The sequence below is a fragment of the Leopardus geoffroyi genome, chromosome A3 (genome assembly GCF_018350155.1).
Source record: "Leopardus geoffroyi isolate Oge1 chromosome A3, O.geoffroyi_Oge1_pat1.0, whole genome shotgun sequence".
NCBI classification, from domain to species: domain Eukaryota; kingdom Metazoa; phylum Chordata; class Mammalia; order Carnivora; family Felidae; genus Leopardus; species Leopardus geoffroyi.
In genome coordinates this window covers 105914184-105930564 of record NC_059336.1, presented here as the reverse complement: position 1 = coordinate 105930564, position 16381 = coordinate 105914184, and the positions used below count along the sequence as shown (strand labels likewise).

Below are 16381 nucleotides of genomic sequence, written 5' to 3'. Positions count from 1 at the left end.
TTAAAACTACCAGGTTAAGGAAATCCAACTTTATCCTGTGGGTATTGAAGGAAAGGGTATATTTAAAAATCATGAATTAGGATTACATCCAGATGAGAATAACAAAAAACATGACTTGCAGTGGCTTAAACAAACAGGTGTTTTGTTTTGTTTTGTTTTGTTTTCTTCATATAAACAAGGAATCTAGAAACAGCAGCATTTGTTCACTTACTCAGTGGGGTCAGGAGCAATAGCTTGTTTGTTTGTTTTTTCCTCATGGTTGCAAAGTGGCTGCTGCAGCTCCTTTGTAACCACATTCAAAGCAGTAAGGAAGGAGGACAAGTGGCACCAACTACAATTCTCTCTTTTAATAGGTAATGACAAACTGTCCCAGAAACCACTTCCACTCCTTTCTCGCTGGTTATAACTGTGACTCCCTTACCTGAAGAGAGAGCAGAAAAGAAAGAACTGAGTTTTTTTCCCAGATTTTATCATGCTAGGCAACAGGAACTGCTGGAGTTCTTGAGCTAAAGAATAATATCATCAAAGAGGGGTTTTAGGAAAGTACAGCTTGAGGACCATGGAAAAGTGGAAAGGAAAGAACTAGAAATGGAGAGAAGTTAAGAGTTTATTGCTGTCAGGGCTCCTGGATGGCTCAGTCATTAAGCATCTGACTTAGGCTCAGGTCATGATCTCACAGTTCGTGAGTTTGAGCCCAACTTCAGGTGACCCCCACTTCTCTGTCTCTCTCTCTCTCTCTCTTGCCCCTCCTGGGATTCTCTCTTTCTCTCCCTTGCTCACTTGTGCCCTCTCTCTCTCTTAAAAAAGGAAGGGAGAGAAAGAAAGAAGGAAACAAAGAAAGAAAAGAAAGAAAGAAAGAAAGAAAGAAAGAAAGAAAGAAAGAAAGAAAGAAAGAAAAGAATATGTTGCTGTCAGTGGGATGGTGGGATGGAGATCTGGATTAGAATGAAGACAGCAGAAATAACAAAGGGCTTAAAGTAAACAGCATGTCTACTCACATATCTGTGTTTTCATGTAAATGTGTATCATTTTTGCAAGGATAAAGAAATTTATGTGAATAGAGCTGCATTTCTGTGTACTACCTTTGTTTTCCTCTGTGTCTGTGACTGTGTCACTCATTCACTCAGCAAACTCTTACTGAGCCCCAGCTTTGTGCAAAGCAATGTGCCGGGCACTATGGGGGAACACAAACATGAGTCAAGCACAAGTCAAGTACCCTGGAGGAGTTTACAGAGTAGAAAAGGAGAAAACACATATCCTCATAGCTAAAACGCAAGTCAGTGAAATGATAAATATCATAAAGTTATGGAAATTCAGAAGAGAAAGTCATTATCTTTTTTTTAATATATGAAATTTATTGTCAAATTGGTTTCCATACAACACCCAGTGCTCATCCCAAAAGATGCCCTCTTCAATGCCCATCACCTACCCTTCCCTCCCTCCCACCCCCCATCAACCTTCAGTTTGTTTTCAGTTTTTAAGAGTCTCTTATGCTTTGGCTCTCTCCCACTCTAACCTCATTTTTTTTTCCTTCCCCTCCCCCATGGGTTTCTGTTAAGTTTCTCAGGATCCACATAAGAGTGAACACATATGGTATCTGTCTTTCTCTGTATGGCTTATTTCACTTAGCATCACACTCTCCAGTTCCATCCACGTTACTACAAAGGGCCATATTTCATTCTTTCTCATTGCCACATAGTACTCCATTGTGTATATAAACCACAATTTCTTTATCCATTCATCAGTTGATGTACATTTAGGCTCTTTCCACTATTTGGCTATTGTTGAGAGTGCTGCTATAAACATTGGGGTACAAGTGCCCCTATGCATCAGTACTCCTGTATCCCTTGGGTAAATTCCTAGCAGTGCTATTGCTGGGTCATAGGGTAGGTCTATTTTTAATTTTTTGAGGAACCTCCACACTGTTTTCCAGAGTGGCTGCACCAATTTGCATTCCCGCCAACAGTGCAAGAGGGTTCCCGTTTCTCCACATCCTCGCCAGCATCTATAGTCTCCTCATTTGTTCATTTTGGCCACTCTGACTGGCGTGAGGTGATATCTGAGTGTGGTTTTGATTTGTATTTCCCTGATGAGGAGCGACGTTGAGCATCTTTTCATGTGCCTGTTGGCCATCTGGATGTCTTCTTTAGAGAAGTGTCTATTCATGTTTTCTGCCCATTTCTTCACTGGATTATTTGTTTTTTGGGTGTGGAGTTTGGTGAGCTCTTTATAGATTTTGGATACTAGCCCTTTGTCTGATATGTCATTTGCAAATATCTTTTCCCATTCCGTTGGTTGCCTTTTAGTTTTGTTGATTGTTTCCTTGGCTGTGCAGAAGCTTTTTATCTTCATGAGGTCCTGATAGTTCATTTTTGCTTTTAATTCCCTTGCCTTTGGGGATGTGTCAAGGAAGAAATTGCTGCGGCTGAGGTCAGAGAGGTCTTTTCCTGTTTTCTCCTCTGGGGTTTTGATGGTTTCCTGTCTCACATTCAGGTCCTTTATCCATTTTGAGTTTATTTTTGTGAATGGTGTGAGAAAGTGGTCTAGTTTCATTCTTCTGCATGTTGCTGTCCAGTTCTCCCAGCACCATTTGTTAAAGAGACTGTCTTTTTTCCATTGGATATTCTTTCCTGCTTTGTCAAAGATGAGTTGGCCATACTTTTGTGGGTCTAGTTCTGGGGTTTCTCTTCTATTCCATTGGTCTATGTGTCTGTTTTTGTACCAATACCATGCTGTCTTGATGATTACAGCTTTGTAGTAGAGGCTAAAGTCTGGGATTGTGATGACTCCTGCTTTGGTCTTCTTCTTCAAAATTACTTTGGCTATTCAGGGCCTTTTGTGGTTCCTTATGAATTTTAGGATTGCTTGTTCTAGCTTCGAGAAGAATGCTGGTGCAATTTTGATTGTGAATGCATTGAATGTGTAGATAGCTTTGGGTAGTATTGACATTTTAACAATATTTATTCTTCCAACCCATGAGCACAGAATGTTTTTCCATTTCTTTGTATCTTCTTCAATTTCCTTCAAAAGCTTTCTATAGTTTTCAGCATACAGATCTTGTACATCTTTGGTTAGATTTATTCCTAGGTATTTTATGCTTCTTAGTGCAATTGTGAATGGGATCAGTTTCTTTATTTGTCTGAGAAAGTCATCATCTTAGCTAGAAAGGTAAGGGGGGAAGATGGCATTTGACCTTGGTCTTAATGAATTAATAAGAGGGGGCAGGGAAGGAATATAGGTAGGAGGCAAGTGATGATGGAGCACTCAGCCAGTTGGCAAGAAAGGGGAGCAAAGAATAAGCCTGAAAGAAAGCGTAGTTGAAGAATCTGGATTTTATTTTGTAGACTAGCAAATACTGTTGATCCTTGAACAGCACAGGTTTGAACTGTGAGGGTCCACTTACAGGTGGATTTTTTTGCTATAAATACAGTACAGTACTGGGATGCCTGGGTGGCTCAGTCGGTTAAGTGTCCAACTTTGGCTCAGATCATGATCTCACAGCTCGTGAGTTCAAGCCCCACGTCAGGCTCTGTGCTGACAGCTCAGAGCCTGGAGCCTGCATTTGGATTCTGTGTTTCCTTCTCTCTGCCTCTCTCTCTCTCCCTCCCCTTTCTCAAAAATAAATAGACATTTAAAACAATTTTTTTAAATACAGTACAGTACTGGGCGTCTGAGTGGCTCAGTCAGTTGAGCGACTGACTTCAGCTCAGGTCATGATCTTGCGGTCCGTCAGTTCAAGCCCCACATCAGGCTCTGTGCTGACAGCTCAGAGCCTAGAGCCTGCTTCGGATTCTGTGTCTGTGTGTGTCTCCCTCTCTGCCCCTCTCACACTCATGCTCTGTCTCTCTCTCAAAAATAAATAAAACATTTAAAAAATTTTTAATTATAGTACAGTACTGTAAGTGTATTTTCTCTTCTTTTTTTTTGAAAGACAGAGTAAGAGCAGAGTAAAGGGGCAGAGGGAGAGAAAGAGAGAGAGAGAGAGAAAGAGAGAGAGAGAGACAGAAGAGAGCCCCACAGGGGACTTGATTTCCCTTCTGTGAGATCATGACCTGAGCTGAAATCAAGAGTAGGACACTTGGGGTGCCTGGGTCACTCAGTTGGTTAAGCGTCCAACTCTTGATTTCAGCTCAGGTCATGATATCAGGGTTTGTGAGTTCCAGTCCCAAAAGGGGCTCTACACTGGCAGTGCGGAGCCTGCCTGGGATTCTCTCTCTCCTTCTCTCTCTCTGCCCATTCCCTGCTCACTCGCTGTCTCTTGAAGTAAATAAATAAACTTTAAAAAAAAAAAAAAAAGAGTGGGACGCTTAACTGATTGAGCCACCCGTGTGTTCCTCTTCTCTGATTTTCTTTTTTTTTTTTATTTTCTTAATAAAATTTTCTTTCTCTAGCTTACTTTATTGTAAGAATATAATATATACACATATACAAAATATGTGTTCATCGACCATTCATGTTAATGGTAAAGCTTCCAGTCAACAGTAGGCTATTAGTAAGGTAAGATTTGGGGGAGTCAAAGGTAATCTGCAGATTTTCAGCTGCACAGGTAGGAACCCCTAACCCTGACTCTCCCCACCCCACCGTAGTGTTCAAGGGTCAACCGTACTTATCGGACTCCAAAAGTAAAGACCTGTGCTAGATACTGAATTTCTACCTGCGACTACGTGTCTTGTTTATATGTATATTTGTTTGTGAACACGTGTATGTTTTAGGTATGTACGTAGCTGTGTTACCCTCTTTATTTTAATAGTCCATTTCTTTGGGTGGAGATTTACACCTAACCCTGTCTACGTGTCTACATGTGACCAACAGATGGCGCCACAACATCATAACTGGCAAGGACAGTTCTGCCTCTTCCAGCCAAGTAGCATCTCAGACCTCATCAGGCCATGGAGAGATCTCCAGGCCCTTCTAGGGCCTTTATCTGTTTCCATCATTAGCATTGTTCACCATTGTGTTCCCATGTCTAGCACAGAACCTGGCAGGTTGAAATCATAAATATGCATAGAATGAATTGATGAAATGCTAACATGCTCCAAGGGAGAAGTAGGAGATGGTGGGGGGTGGATTGGGGGAGCCAGGGAAAGGAGAGAAGGTCAGCTCAGGTCATGATCTCATGGTTCATGAGTTCAAGCCCCGCATCAGGCTCTCTGCTATCGGTGTAGAGCTTGCCTTGGACCCTCTGTACCCCCCTCTCTCTGCCTCTCTCTCTCTCTTTCTCTCAAAAATAGATTAAAACGTTTTTAAAAATACACGACCAATACAATTCTGTCTATTGCTGAGAAAGTTCCTTCTCACCCCATGTGAGAAGTGTTCTGTGAAGGATAGAGCCCAGACCCAGCAGGGGGACCAGCTGGGTCTATTCAGAGAACTTTTGGCCCAGAGACCACCACCCAGTGCCCTCTGGCCCCTAGTACCTCCTTCCAGACCCCTCTCCAACCCAGCTGCTTCAGAAGACTGTCTCTCCCCCAGATCTGGGCTACCCCCAACGTCTCACCCTTCCCCATGTTAGCACAGGCACTGCTCACTGGCCTGTCCACAAGGAGGAAGCCTCTGATTGCCCACAGTGATTACCACTCTGGCCTTTTCACACAGGAACAGAGAAGCCACCTTCAATACTCAGTTTGCTCTCATAGGAGAACTGAGGCTCTGACTTTTACGGCAAAAACCCGTTCCCAGCAAAGATCTACTCAATGGAACCAATTTCAGGTCAGCTGCACAGATGAGGAGCTGGGAATAGAAAACACTTTAGTGGTCTGGTTGAGTTATCCACGCACGGGGTCTGGCTGCTTCCCCTTCTCTCCCCAGCCCTTCCCACCACCTCACTTCTTTCTGAGCTGCCAGCAGAATGATGTCATGCCATTGCCGGTCAAGTCCTCCTCATGGTCCTCTGAGAAATCTCATGGACCTCAGTCTGGCATTCAGGACCCTCTACAAAGTGGACCCCACCTCCTACTCCAGCCATTTCTTCTAATACTCCTTTGTACCCACTTTTGCCCTATGCTCTCAGTGCCTTGGATGCACTAGCACCTGACCTCCCCTGTGCCTTTGCTGATGCACTTCCTTCCTGCCCTGGAAGGAACTCCTTCCCCACCTCTACATGGCTAATGCCCGTTTTCCTTTCAAGGCCACTCAAATGCTCTCAAATGCCAACTTCTTCTTAAGGTTTTTCGTACTCCACCCCAACCTGATGCGGCCTCTCCCTTCTCTCTTGGCAATGGTTATCGTCAGCTTCATTCTCTTAATGCTCTCTTATTTGAATGCCAACTCCTTCTACTCAGCTCTAGGTTCTGCAATGGAAAAAGCTGTCTCTTAGTCACTCAGTACCCAGCAACTTGTTTGACATGTAGTAGGTCCTCAATCAATGCAGAGGAGGTAATACAGCTAAGGGTGTTTGCTATACTTCGGTGCTATGAGAATACAGGTCCAAAGAACCATGAGCTCTAAGGGACACACAATATGGATGCTCTGTCCATGAGGAGATGAAAAAACACTGAGCACCTATGAGGTGCTTTCCGGCCCCAACCCCATCTCTGTCAGGCTCCTGGCTTCCTCAGTCCTCAAAGGCACACCACTTCAAAAATATCTCCCCTTCGGGACACCTGGGTGGCTCTGTCAAATGAACATCTGACTTCAGTTCAGGTTATGATCTCACGGTTCATGAGTTCGAGCCCCACATCAGGCTCGCTGCTGTCAGCGCAGAGCTGGATTTGGATTCACCGCGCTCCTCTCTCTCTGCCCCTCCCCTTCCTCTCTCTCTCTCTCTCTCTCTCAAAAATGAATAAATATAAATACAAATAAATAAATATCTTCCCTTCTTCCCTCCATCATGCCTATCTCCCTTTCCTTTCCCTTCCTCCCGTACTGTCCCATAAAACCCGGGGATTCCTGGTCCACAGAACTCTGGGGAGAAAACAGATGGGCTTAGGAAACCCTTCTGAGCACTGAGATGAGAAGTGATTATCAGAGGTCACTGTCTTGGTCAGTTCCTGTTTCTGGAGCAAAGATGCCAAAATCTGTTCCTTTTTCTTGTGAAAAATGTAGGGGTTTTGACTTCCAAAATTCCCAGAATTGATACTGTCATTGTGAGCTGTCTGTGTTTCTGTCTGCCTGTGTCTGTATTAAGGGTCTGCCAAGGCTTCCTGGGCCTGCTCCTCATGGGTGAGTGTCCAGGGCGGCCTTGGAAATGATACCTCATCCCCTTCTCCTCCCCAGTTACAGTGCCACCCACCACACATGCCTGAAGAGGGGCAGGAGCGTTAGGACAGGCCCACCTCTGGCTCCTACTTCCTTCCAGGACCTTGCAGAAGAGTCCCTCCCCAGATCTCAGTCTGGCTTCTCAGAAGCCCCTTGGAGAGGGTAGAAATTAAGCTGGTAACTTGGACTCAGAAACGATGTGGGTCAGTCTGGGGAACTCTGTCACTGTCCTGCTTCCACACTTGAAGCCATTCCACTCCCGAGGCAAGCAAAGTCACCACCAATCCCTGCTCCCAGCCTTGGGCCAGGGCACCACCTTCTGTGCTCCAAACCTTTGAAAAGGCGGACAGTACCACTTTATGTGGAATCAGACCCTCCTGGGCCCTGGGCAGAGAAATGAGGAGGGCCAGCATGGGAAGTACTGGATGGGGAGATGGAGAAGGGTAGGAGATGGAAACGGGCACATCTGGACAAAGCCAAACCCAGAGGCTAAAGCCAGGGTAAGAGAGTGAGACTGGGCATTAGGATAAAGGTTAGGATCACAGTGTGAAAGTCAGAGAGATTTGGGATAAGTAATGGTGTCAGGCCCTCTGGACTGGGCACACCTGAGGGGTGCAGGTGAGAGAGGACAGAACAGGACCTAGATAGTATTCTCTCCACATGCAGGAAGCAAAGATTAGAGCTTTCTAGCAGAATCCTCATCAGGCCCGCTTTTCTTTGATCTCTGCTTCTGTTTGTACTATGCGCACCCAATTCCTTCCTCTTTCTCTCATTCATTCATTCATTCAACAAACATTTAAATAGTGTCTTTACTATAACGCAAGCACCACACTAGACAGTGAAGTCCATAAAAATACTAAGATTCAATCAGTCATTGACCTTGTGGAGGTGTTATCTAACTGGGGAGATACATTTATAAACAAATTATTCGCAAGCCTGTGTGAGAGATGAAATTATGTATGCAGTGGAAGCAATCTGGGGGAATAGAATATAGTGGAGGGTCAAGGAAGTATTCACGGAGAGGGTATGGGAGCTGAAAGCCCAGGTGGGACTCACCAGCCAGAGAAAGGAAGAGAGTAGCCTCAGGGTGATGAAACAGTCTGCTGGCTATAAATACAGAAGTCCTCCATAATGAGTTTCCAGTAAAGGGCCAGAAGCTCTTCAAAAGTTCTTCTACTTTTTTAAAGTTTATTTATTTATTTTGAGAAAGAGAGAACATGCATAAAGTGGGGGATGGGCAGAGAGGGAGACAGAATCCCAAGCAGGCTCCACACGGTCAGCACAGAGCCTGATGTGGGGTTCAAACTCACTGTGAGACCATGCTCTGAGCTGAAATCAAGAGCTGGATGCTGAGCTCCCTCTTTTTTTAAATTATTACTCATTGAATAATAGAGAGCACGCATGTGCGCAAATAGGGGCGGGGCAAGAGAGAGAGGGAGAGAATCCAAGCTGGCTCCCACCGTCAGCGCAAAGCCGTGTGAGATCACGACCCGGTGAGATCATGACCTGAGCCGAAGTCGGATGGTCAACAGACTGAGCCACCCAAGGCGCCCCCAAATGCTATCCTTGACTGGACAGATCCTGAGTCAACCAGCCCCTGTTCAAGCCCCCAGGGGCTACCCTCCTAGCAGAGGTTAACCTGGGCCCCAAACCATGGTCCTCCATGCAAATCTTCCCCTCCCCCTAGTTATGTTGTGGTCTTGTCCAGGGGTGGAATGGGAGCTTTCCCACGCTAGGCTGACCCCAAGAAGGTTTTCTATCCCCTCATGCCTCCACACTCTGGAAAGCAGCCTCATTACTCAGGCCAATTCACCGCTCAGGCTGTCTCTACCACCCTGCACTCCTCCCCCAGCCCTCATACTAGAGCACCCAGACTCCTGCATTCTCCTGCGGGATCAGCCTCTCCTTCCAAGCCAACTCCTGCCTCGCTCCCAAGGCCTGTAGTAAAGAGAGGCCTCCGCAGCAAGCCACCGAAGGCCAGGCCTAGAACATTTGCAGATATCAGGCCAGGGCTTTCTGAAAAAACAGGGTAGGCTGGGACGTGCAGAGGTCTCACTGCGCAGAGCTTCAGCACCCCCCTCCGCAGGGGCCCAGGCGTCTTGTGCTAGCTGAGTGCTGTGTTGCGCCCAGAGGCTGGGGGCCAGATGGCCGATCAGCAGGGGTGCAGTATCACTCCCCACAGGGCCTACCCAGACAACCTGAGCCACCGACAGGTCGAGGAGGCAGGAGGCTGGGCTGGCCCGGGGAGTCTCTGGGGGAGCAAGCCCGTGCCCCTTCACGAGCTCCGGGGACGCTCCGGGGGAGGGGCCCCCGCCGGTGCGGGGGCTGGGAGCCGAGCCGCCCCCTGCCTGCGCCCCGCAGCGCCTGCGCACGCTCCCTCGGGCGCCCTCCCCGCCCCGCCCCGCCCGCCCCAGGCCCGAGCGAGGCGCCGCGGGAGGAATTCCAGCCATTTCCTCTGCGCCGCGCGGTATGTGGCCTGCTCGCTGCCCGACCGCAGCGCGCCCGGGAGGTTGGGGCCGGGCGGCGCGGGCCAGTCACCAGCCGCGTCTGGCAGCTGCCCGGGCCCCGCTGTCCCGCTCAGGGTTCCCGGCCAGCCGCCCCTGTCCCGGGCCACCAAACCAGCCGTTCCAACAGCCCGGGCCTGCGCGACGCCCCCGGTTCCGTTCCTCTCCTCTCCCCGCCCCGCGGGGCCGCTCTCTCGCCTTCTGTGTTTCCCCGCTGCGCCCCTTCCCAGCCCGCCGCCGGCCCTCTGGAGTCCCCAGAATCTGAGTTTGAAACTGAAGTTGGCACTTGCTGCGTCACCTTCGGGCAAGTCCGTTAGCCTTTCTAAGCCTCGGTTTTTCCATCTGTGAAATGGTGACCCTAACAATAGTGCTTCCTCATTTGTGCTGCCTTTAGGTTAAGTGAGGAAAGTAACTTGCAGGACAAACGTCAACGAGGTTTTTGTTTCTCTGGGTATCGCTACTGCCCTTAGCTTTCCTAGATCTTCCTACCCATCCTGCCCGTGGCCTCTAATTCCAGTCTTGTTTGCAGAAGGAGCAGTCAGGGCTGGCTTTACAGGTAGGCATGTGGATGGCTGCCTGCCAGCCCAGCCTGCTCAAGACTGCTCCCTCGTGCATGTACAGAATGCCTGAAGGTCCCAAAGCAGTCTTCCTATGGATTATTTGCCCTCTGGTTCTTGAAAAGCTTAAAGGACGGCTATTTAGTTTTTTGTTTTTTGTGTTTTTTGTTTGTTTGTTTGTTTGTTTTAATTATGTCCTTATAGTCTGAGAGCAGCCAGACACATACTGATTAGGGAAAGTTGAAGGTGCGGGCCTGGATGATGGGTCTTCAGACTTGGACTCTAGTTTTGCTGTTCTGGAACAGAGGATGGGCCACCACGTGTTCTCCAGGCTCCTCTTTCAAAGTGCAGATCCCCAGAGAGAGAACGTTCTTTCAGGCTTTAACCCTTTGGAGGAACAGCCCCAAGCAACTGGGAGGGTGGGATCCGCTTCCCCGGCCGCCCACACCTGCCTCACCCACGCCCACAGCTGCCATAAATATAGCGCTAGGTGGGTCGGAAAGCCCCGGGTTTCACCAGCCCGACCGCTTTGCAGACGAAGCACGAAAGAGCCACTCTGTCTCGGTGTTCCCCCAGATGGCCCCTTGTTTTGATTTTGTAACTTTCGTTCCAGCCAGAGTCCCAAGGCCAAGAACAGCCCTTGCAGCAAGATGTGCGCCCCTCATTCCTCACAAACGCTACAGCCACAGACCGCATAAATCCAGGTAGAGACGGGCCCAGAAACACAGGACTGTAAATATCCTAGTCCAGCCGGGAGACTGAGCTCTTGGGCAGTCCCTTGCCACCCACCCCTCTCTAAGCCTGGCACTTCAGGGCCACTGGGGCGCTGTAGGCGGGTCTCCCGGAGGTGGGAAGGGCAGACTGCATGTGTATCAGAAGCCTGATTGGTTCCCCTCTCTGAGACCCCATGACTGCCCAACCTAAGGGTTTTCCCTCTACCCAGGATACCTCTCCCTAATTCCCGATCCTAGACACTTCCTCCCTCCTCTGGTATTTGTGGAAGGCTTCTCACAAGAACCCCATGCTGGGACCAGGCTTCAAGAAAGTCTGACTCCTCTTTCAAGATAGACCAGATGGTGCCTTTGGCTGGAAGGCAACCACCTGAATCAGATTTAACAATTTACAACTCGATTCTAAATTTTTGGTAGCACTTTTTGTTGGCGGTGAGGGGGGACAGGCTGGAAGCAGAGTAGATTTAAAAGAGGGGAAAGAAGAAGCAAAGAGGGGATAAAGTCCCACTAGAAAAGGGAATTCTTTTCCGAGCAGGCTGGTTCCCAAGAGCTTAGTGGGACTTTCTAAGCCAGTCTCCTGGGCCTGGGACTTGGTGGGGTGCAGCTCACTGAAGCAGAGTCTGTTGGATAGCAAGAGACTTCACTGGAGAAGAGGTTATTAGAGTTCTCACACCTAAGGCTCAGGGACTCAGACACCAAAAATGTCCCCCGGAAATTCAGACACCTGATGGCTTGGAGAGAGGTTAGCAAGAGCAAGGCAGGTTTGAAGATGATGCGTGAAATGGATCTGAACTATCAGTTTTTAAATACGGCTGTAAAAATAACTTTAAATAAATCGCCGCATTAGAACACAGTAGGTAATCCTTCTAAAAATGTAGTCACAATTCCTTTTCCAATGTGGGAGCATACTCTTTAATCCCTATGCTAAGGAAGCTTTGCCAGCTCTATCTCAACAAGAAATCCTACTTAGAAGTCACTATTCATTCTCCATTTTACAGATGAGGAAGCTGGTACCCAGCTGGCAGAAGAGAGGTTTGAACTCAGGGATCTGACTCCACTGGTCATGACTTGAACTTCTGCTGGGGGATAATCAATTCTGATGGCCTTTCTGACCATCAATGGAAACAACTCCACCTCAGTCTTTTTTTTTTTTTTTAATTTTTTTTTTTTCAATGTTTATTCATTTTTGGGACAGAGAGATACAGAGCATGAACGGAGGAGGGGCAGAGAGAGAGGGAGACACAGAATCGGAAACAGGCTCCAGGCTCTGAGCCATCAGCCCAGAGCCCGATGTGGGGCTCGAACTCACGGACCGCGAGATCGTGACCTGGCTGAAGTCGGACGCCTAACCAACTGCGCCACCCAGGCACCCCTCCACCTCAGTCTTTAACTGCCTTTAACAGCAAAGAAGACATTCCTGCAACACACACCTGCACCTAGCAGGTCTGAGTGCAACCTCATTAAACTGAGTGGCCTCAGGGGACCAACTCCCAACACCCCAGTGAATGGAGGAACAAACTGTCCATAGAAATAAAATTCTAAATGGACTGGATAGAAGTCACCAAGGTCAGGGTCAGCCCTGGACCAGCCCTTCCTGTGTGACTTCAGGACCACACGGAGGCCCAGGTGGCCTTTTTACTAAAAATCAACCGTTAAAGAATCAGATGTGTGTTTATATAGGTCACTGGTAACTCACTTTGGACCACTGGCCCAAGACCTATTTTGTCTGACTTTCCTAGCTTTTTTTTTTTTTTTTTTTTTTTGAGAGAGACAGAGACAGCATGAGTGGGGGAAGGGCAGAGAGAGAGAGAGAGAGAGAGAGAGAGAGAGAGAGAGAGAGAATCCCAAGCAGTCTCCAAACTGCCAGCACAGAGCCCAACTCTGGGCTCAAACTCATGAAACCAAGAGTTGGACACTCAACCAATGGAGCCACCCAGCTGCCCCATCCTAGTATTTTTATTTAAGTTAACTACCAAACATTTAAAATTGGAAGATTGCACAGAAATATCTAGATTTTTTTTCAGCTTCTCCCCCAAATCTCTCCCTGCACTGGCATGGACTCTGACTTCTCCCACCTTCAGGGCTGTCCTATCCTGTCTTCCCCGCTACAGCCTGGCCCATTGGGGGTTGAATTTGCTGACCCTCATCTCCTTCACTAAAATGCAAATATTCACTAAAGAGGTAACTATTGAACCTCGTTGGTCACATACCAGTATGGACATTTTACCATACTTAAAGTATTAGGGAGATTCATTGTGGTAAACTAAGGTGAGGGTAGGAGAGAAAGTGGGGCTTCCCCAGACAAGGTGTCAGGCCCTCCCAGAGCAGAGCAGAGAAGATTTCTAGGGTCCTAGAAGACCACAAGATGAGAAATTGTTCAAACAGCTGTCATGGATGTGCAAAAGAAACATCACCTATTTCTCAGGAGCTCATCCTTTCTTCTAACTCAGCGAACACCAAGCTTTTTTTAGCATCCTGGGCTGCCTTCCCCAGTCCTCCTTCTGTAAGTGCCTTGGGTAACATCCAGAAGCAAACCCTGGAGATGATTAGAGGGCCGCCGACTCAGGCTGTGAGCGAGCCCAAAGGAATGGGTCTGGCTTGTGACCAGGATAGAGCTAAGCCCAGAAGAGGAGCTGAATGAAGACAGGGACCAAGTGATTAACTGGGGCCTGGGCAGCCAGGGACTGAAGCACGATCTCATTCACCAAGATGGTGAGCAGATGTGTTCTCTGAAACGTGGACCACATGAGGGAAAACCATCTTCCCTGAATTTGGAAGCTCTTCCTGCCAAAGCAGTTTATTGTGCAGACAGAGAGGGAAAGAGGTTTTGTATGGAGATGTGGGAATGGATGATGTAGCCTTTAGGTGGACTGATAGACCTCGGGGCTGCCTCGTCCTTCCCCAAATGCCCATCTGGGAGGGTTGCATGTCTATGACTGTTTGAACTCATACTTTTTCTGGCAATAGCCCATGTGACAGGTGTCAGCAGAGCCCTGGCTGTGTACTCTTGGACAGGGAGAGGGGTGGATGTGATGAAGTGCTTTTAGGGCTTTTAGAGAAACAGGAAGTTCAGTAACCAGAGACAGGAAAATCTGACTTCTTTCAAAACCAGTGGACAACATGGCAGTCAGAATTGTCGTAACTGCTGGGTGCAGCATTTGGAAAAGGTGAAAAATTACAGAGTGGGGGTGGAGGAACTTGCCAGGCTGGGACAGGGGCACACTCTGTTCAGAGAGCTTCGTTAACCTTCCCCCATCATCAGGAGCCCCAGAAATCCCTCCTGAACCCCAACACTAAGTCTTGCTACCGTCATCTACTTTGTATCCAATAGGACTAACCTCACTGTTTCCTTGTCCCTGTTTATGTCAGTTCTTAAATCTCCCTGGCTCCCAAGTCCCCTTCCCCCCTTGCTTCCAGACCTCTGATCCCCACCAGGCCCTGTCTTTCCCCAATTCTGTGGCCTTCTCTCACCCTCCCTAACACCCAAAACTCTTCTCTGTGGCCTCTAGATTTTATGATCAATGGCTAGCAAAATCTCCCTTGTCCTCAACCTATTCTCTAATCATTCTCATTGCTTCTTTCCCTACAGGACACCTGGGTCTCCCCTGAACTCCCTGCTGCCTGGCAGCCTTCCCAAGCGAGGCCTGATCTTTCTGTCACAGCCCTCATCCTAGGCCTGGAGGTGAGATGGGTGTCCTGCTTGGTCCTCATTGTCACTTTTAGGAGTATTCTCTCCCTTCTCTGTAAACCCTTGCACCTCACATTGAATTTCACGTCATCAGACAATATGAATCACGACTGTCTTCTCTTGCCCCCCAGGGGTTATTGTTCAATTATTCTAGATCCCGGTTCACTGTCACTCTTTCCAATAGCATCTTTTTTTTTTTTTTTTTAATGTTTATTTATTTTTGAGAGACAGAGCATGAGCAGGGGAGGGGCAGAGAGAGAAGAAGACACAGAATCTGAAGCAGGCCCCAGGCTGTGAACGATCAGCACAGAGCCCGATGTGGGGCTCAACCTCACAAACTGTGAGATCATGACCTGAACTGAAGTCGGACGCTTAACCAACTGAGCCACCCAGGCGCCCCTCCAATACCACCTTAACTATTGGCAATTGCTGTAGATACAGATGACCCTTCCAGTACTCAGGCCACTCAGTTTGTTCAACTCCTCTCTCCATTAATTTTTCCCTCTGTTAAACCCAGAGTTATGATTATCCATAACTGCAACACCTCCATAATCTCAATTTCACGCACCCCACTCTCTGACCCCAACCTCCTGTCTTTCTTGCTGATCCCAACCATCCTATGACCCCATCAGAATCTCAAGTCTGTTGAGCCCACCTTCACTGTGGTCCATGCCTTTGGTGTTTTTACTCCCCTCCTGACCTAATGTAAATTTCTGGTCAGTCATTATAACTATACCCCCGCCCCCTTCTATACACTCTCAATTCTTTGCTTCTTTGTCATGCTCACCTGGCATGACAGTAGACCTAGTGAAATCAAATTCTGACTACTCCACACCCCCACACCTGCAGCTAAACGTGGCTAGAGAAAAATACACGGCTACACAGCTTGATTTCACTTTAAATCCATGCTGATGGAACTCCATTGGGTCCTTAATGCTGCCCAGTGGTCATACTTATATTTCCCTGATCCATTCACTCACTTATACTCCTAGATGACAGTTCCACACCTTCTTTTCTCAAACCCTTAACATGTCCTTCCCATCCCCACTCTCAGCTGCTAATTAGATTCTTTTTTCCACTGGAAAAATACAAGCAACCAGAAGAGAACTCTGCAGATTCCCACCATCATATCTCACTTACTCAAGGACATTACTTCAGCAACTCTTCTTTTTCTCTCTTAACCAAATTGTCACTCTCTATTGGACCATTTCCATCAGCACACAAGCATACTATTGTTCCTCCCATCTTAAAAAACAACATCTTTTAATGGCCGTATTTCCCTTGGCAGCCTCTGTCCCATTTGTTTGCCTCCCCTTAGATGAAACTCCTTAAAGAATGATCTACTTGTCAAACTCCTCTCCTCTATCCCTGTCTTAAACCAGCCCCAAATCAGGCTCATGTCCCCACCACTCCACAGAGATTGTTCTTGTCAAAGTCACCGTGACTTCTGTGTTAGTAAATCCAGTCGCCAATTCTCAGTTCTCATTTTATCCATTAATAGCATCCAATAAAGTTCGCTACATTCTCCTCCTTGATGCACTTTCTTCACTGGGCTTCCAGGACATCACACTCTCTTGGTTTTCTTCCTACCTTACTGCTCCTTCCTTCTCGATCTCTTTTTCTGATTCTACCTCTTTTGCCTGACCTCTAAATGGGGAAGTACCCAGGGCTCAGACCTCAGCTTTCTATTCTTCTTTATCCACC

The 16381-nt window shown here is 47.6% G+C and overlaps 1 long non-coding RNA gene across 1 annotated transcript; it reads left to right on the top strand.

Annotated features, from left to right (window-relative positions):
* The first annotated feature begins 9578 nt into the window (after window positions 1-9578).
* On the top strand, window positions 9579-12098 carry LOC123579732. Its single transcript, XR_006702924.1, has 3 exons — window positions 9579-9664; window positions 10872-10962; window positions 11988-12098. It is a non-coding gene; the product is annotated as an uncharacterized LOC123579732 (long non-coding RNA).
* The last annotated feature ends 4283 nt before the right edge of the window (window positions 12099-16381 follow it).